The sequence below is a fragment of the Adiantum capillus-veneris genome, chromosome 3 (genome assembly GCF_014529385.1).
Source record: "Adiantum capillus-veneris isolate H3 chromosome 3, ASM1452938v2, whole genome shotgun sequence".
In the NCBI taxonomy this organism is placed as follows: Eukaryota; Viridiplantae; Streptophyta; class Polypodiopsida; order Polypodiales; family Pteridaceae; genus Adiantum; species Adiantum capillus-veneris.
Genome location: NC_140933.1, coordinates 157,516,610 through 157,521,797, shown reverse-complemented (window position 1 = coordinate 157,521,797; position 5,188 = coordinate 157,516,610). Strand labels below are relative to the sequence as shown.

At 41.0% G+C, this 5,188-nt stretch overlaps 1 pseudogene; it reads right to left on the bottom strand.

The window, feature by feature from the left end:
* Positions 1-4,137: 4,137 nt before the first annotated feature.
* LOC147462038 (uncharacterized) lies at positions 4,138-4,745 on the bottom strand (annotated as a pseudogene).
* Positions 4,746-5,188: the final 443 nt, after the last annotated feature.

Sequence of the window (5,188 nt, the reverse complement as noted above, 5' to 3'; positions counted from 1 at the left end):
CTCCAGCTACATTTATGACACTCATGCATAGTGTCTTACGTCTCTATCTTGGAAAATTTGTTGTGGTTTTCCTTTATGACATTCTCATTTACAGCAAGATTGAAGATGAACACATAGAACACTTATGATTAGTGTTCAAACCGCTATGAGCTCAAGCTCTGTATACTAAGTAAAGCAAGTGAGGTTTCTTTAAAAGAGAGATACATTACCTCAATCATGTGATCTCTTACTCTCGCATCAAGATGGACACTAACAAGGTCCCTGCCATTCTTTGATGGCCACATCCCAACACGGTTGAGGAGCTTCAAATATTCTTAGACATGGCTGGATTTTATCAACAATATATCCCTAATTATGTAAAAATTGTTGTTCCTAAAAGGTAAGACCTTTTCTTGGGAAGAAGCCCAAAAACGCAGTTTTGAACAGCTCAAGGTAGCTATAGCCACTGCTCCCATCCTAGCAATCGTTGACCCACTTAAGTCGTTTGTGGTAGAGACTAATGCTAGTGATAAATCAATTGGTGCGGTACTTCTCAAGGAGGGAATACCTATAGCCTTTGAAATTAAAAAGTTAGATAGAGCTCAACATAATATTTTGTCTATGAGAGAGAGCTCTATGCCATAATTCATGCTTTACAAAAGTGGCGACACTATTTATATGGTGTCGAGTTTGAAGTAGTTTTTACCATGAGAGTATCAAATGGTTTACTACTCAAACGGACTTGAAGGGCCGTAAAGCTAGTTTGGACAGAAATCCTTCAAGATTATGATTGTAAGCTACAATATCACAAGGGGCGATAATCAGTAGCGGATGCACTAAGTCAGATGCCTCAAATTAATTCACTTGCTTTCACAGAAATAAAGAGTGGATTTTTGGAGTCTTTATGTGGCAAGAGTGCACAAGATCAATCATATGCTAAAGTATGGAGTGCAGTTTTAAAAAGGGATCCCTCACGCTCACATGTCTCTGTACAACCATATCAACATGTCTCTGCACACACAGATAAAAACTCCAACACATAGAGCTCCACCTCTACTCAGGAAGAGCTTAAGCGATGGAAGAATTTTTCCATTGATGATGGCTACTTACTCCACAAGGGTAGAGTATGTGTGCCAAAGGACTTAGACACTAGGTGCCAGATCTTTTTTTATTGTCACGATAGTCCAAGTGCTGGTCATCCAGGTATTCGTAAGACGTATGCCTTAGTTCAACGGAAATTTTATTGGCCAAGCTTACATCATGATGTTCAAGAGTACATACTAAACTGCCAACAGTGCCAAGTTAATAAGGCAGAGTGCCTCAAGGTAGGTGGCCTTTTACATCCTTGAGAGATTCCACAAGGTAAGTGGGAGAGTATCTCTATGGATTTTGTAGTAGGACTACCTACTACAAATCGTGGCCATGATTCCATGTGGCTAATTGTAGACCGTCTCACAAAGATGGGTCAATTCATTCCCACTAAGACTATGGTTAAGACACGGGAATTAGCACGGCTATTTGTAGAGCATATATATAGACTCTACGGTCTTCCAGCTAGTATCTTTAGTGACAGAGATCAAAAGTTCGATAATCACTTCTAGAGAGTTGTGTGTCAAAAGTTGAAAACTAAACTTAATCTAAGTGTGGCTAATCATCCAGAAAAAGATGGTCAAATCAAAAGAGTTAATCCAGTGCGAGAGGATATGCTACGAGTGTACGTTAGCAAGAAGCAAACCAATTGGGAAGACTACTTACCTATATTGGAATTTTCTTCTAATAGGTTCAAAGCATGTGATGACAGGGTTTAGTCAATTTATGCTTTTATATGGATTTCAACCGAGATCACTCGTTACGATGGGGTTGGCTAAGGATAAGATACAACAAGCGAAGGATTTTCTCCAAGACCATTTTGACATGCTTCGAGTTGCTAGACAAAATGTTAAGCAAGCTCAAGATCGGTATAAGAAGTACGCAGATGAGCATCGTCATCTTGCTACTTTCAAAGAAGGAGACAAGTTTTTCCTCAAGATTTTGAAGCATTTAGAAATTCTGAAGACGGGAAAAGTTGCTAAACTTTCACCACGCTATTATGGGCCGTTTACCATTCTCAAATATATAGGTCAAGTGGCTTATAAGTTAGCTCTTCCAGAGCACTCACGAGTTCATCCTGTTTTTCATGTTAGCCATTTACGAAAACAGCTAGGACAAAATGACAATGTCATTGACACAGGTGTGTTAGTTGACCTTATCGAACCACCAAGCATCCCTCATGAGCTCGAAAAGATTTTGGATTCTCATGAGCTTCACACCAGACATCATGTCAGACAACAGGTGTTGGTAAAATGACTGGATAGACCTGAAGAAGGTTCTACATGGGAGAATGTCTCCGCAGTTAAGAAACGTTTTTCTACGTTCATTTTTGAGGATGAAAATGATTCTCCGGGGGGGGGGGGGGGTGTAATGTAAGAACATGGGTCCTACGGGCAAGGCCATCGGCACGGCCGGACAGTGTGTACACTAGGGGGAGGCTATAAGATAGCACGGTTGGGTGGAGACTAGCACACGCATTACCACCGCCCTTTCAACAAGTCTTTGGAATTCAGTATCTGGTTACAAGAAAAGAGTGAGAGATAATGGCTTCACAATTAGTTAGGCCAATATGTAAGGCCTCTCTCTCTTTTGCTCGCTCTTGCACCTCCTTTTCCTACATCCTCTTTTTTCATTTTGCTTCTTTCTTTATAGCCTTTTCCATAAAACTCTTCAAGACTGAGATATTTGCCTAGTCGGATCCTGTCAACCACATAGTTGCTTTCACATGTGCGAGTATATTGCCCGGCAAAAACGTCTTTGGCGAGCATCCACTCTTGATCTCTAGTCACACAGCACTGATGCAAGAAATATATCACCCTCATATGGAGAAACTAGTATAGGCGTGCAGGCCCCATTATTGAACTAAGGAAATAAGTATAGGTCCATATGGGTTCATCCAGCATTTGTAGCAATTATTATCTGGCAATACTGTAGTGAACTTACCAAACTATGGGTACTTTTCCTAGAAAACCTCGAGGTTCTTGAAGAATATTGGTTTGCCATTTGAAAATTGAAAATCATCTTGATAGTAGCCCACTGGTGACAAGAAGCTAGAAATACATTCCCCGACTCTTGAGAAACATGCATTGAAATGCGCTATAACATTTTTCATCAAGGCACAACTCCAAATATAGACATGGAAATACTTGTTGGTCCATTCAATAAACCACTCTGGATCATACCGCTTGCAATAATATGTGCTTTTGTTTACACACACCTCCTCCATCCACTCACACCACTCTGGAAACTCCTCAGCATCGCAATCGAGGATAAACATGAGCACTCCATCATGTCTAGAATTAAATCCATTTTCTCAACATCCTTTGGCAAAGGGTTCCACATATAGCAAGGGCCAGGTAGGGTGGCATGATATCGACATCCTCCTACCCATGTCCATTGTGGCACGATCTCGGGCCCACTTGGGATTCAGCTTTCTTCCACCTTCATAATACAACCTACACTTATACAAGAACATTAATCTACACTTTGACCTAAGTTTGTAAGGGTGCCTTGTATACGGCTCTATACGCTTCCCACAAACGTAAGGAAACAAATCCATCGTTGGTACTTGCACTTCCGCTACATGGCCTAAAGCGAAGGGTACTTTTTCCAAAAAAAAAAAAACTTCAATGCACACGAGATGCAAACGACTACTATACTACATGGAATCTACATAACAAAATCTATATTGCAAAAATGGGAGTGTCATGAAACCCATTACAAAGATTGGCTTGACTGTGCTAATTTGGGTTTCAAAAGGGAGGCACTAACAGAGGCCAAACATAACAAAAGCTGGAAGACCCAAAATCTCTGTGCCATGAAGTTGCACTTCACAAATGTAGAATCGGTTCTTTACTTGGGCTGATACAAAATGCAAAATTTGTACTTTACTTGGGCTGATACAAAATCGTAGGTTGGCACTTTCTGGGATGTAGGAGACATAGTATTAGGAAGCAATACAGTGTTGCGAGTGGGAGTACCCTTATCACTTGTAGCAATGACCTTTGGTTTCTCTTCGTTGCCTTGACATTTCTCCTTGCACCGTGCACCATAAATATAGTTATGAAATTATAGCAAAAGATGACACAGGTGCAAATTATGGGGCTGCATACAATACATACCCTTCTTCTTTGCCATTGCTCTCGTTTGTGATAGGGTCACATTCCTTGGGGAAGGAATCTCATCAGCCTTTTTCTTTAAAGACGGTTTCCTACTCTCTGTTGCATTCTTACTAACTGTACATGTTTTAAATTGTTAGCAACAACTAACACGCCTAAAACAAAGCAAGGCTATGACACGTGTAGCTACAGGTAGCTGGGATTGCATCGTACCTAGAGAAGACAGACATATGCACATTGTCACCATCCGAGGTGATGTCACATCCCTTTCACTAGCATCACAATCCTCTGTAGCATAGTCAACCATGTTAGAGGCCCCTTTTGACAACCCAACACTTTGCAATGCAGCTGCAACCCCCAACTTTGTACCTATGACCACATCAACCTCATGACCTTTAAACATGCTTCCACTTGAAGCATCATCTGGTGGGGTGTTAAGCACCTTTTGCTTGGCGTCTCCATTGCCACTAGGTTTGTTGTAGCAAGGCTTGCTTTATTCATTGGAAGCCGTTGAACGGGTCCTCCATGAACAACTTGAGAAAAACACATGACTTTCATTAAACCTCTGCCACTCTTCACTAACGCTCCTAAACCCTAGTCCTTAATAGAGCAATGAAAGAAACACCTACTCTTGGGAAATGGAATGCTATCCAATGCACTATAGGAACACTCCTCGCTTTCCTTTGTATTTTGGGGGGTGCTAATACTTTGTGAAGGGGTCGCATATTAGACTCATTACAATATTGAGGGTTGGAGAGCAAGTTCTTTGCCAAACACTATTGCACTTTAGGCTCCGACTTATATGACAACCCCACTGCAAGAGTGATGAGGCCACCTGCAAATTGGTAAACTAAGCTTCATGATTATATCTATAAACATAACATGGGTGCAAACTATACCATGTAATTACCATTACCAGATGGTTGTTGGTTACTGAGCGGCATCTTCAACTCATGGCGCTGATTAAAGGCTCAACTACCCATAACAAACAAGATCATTTT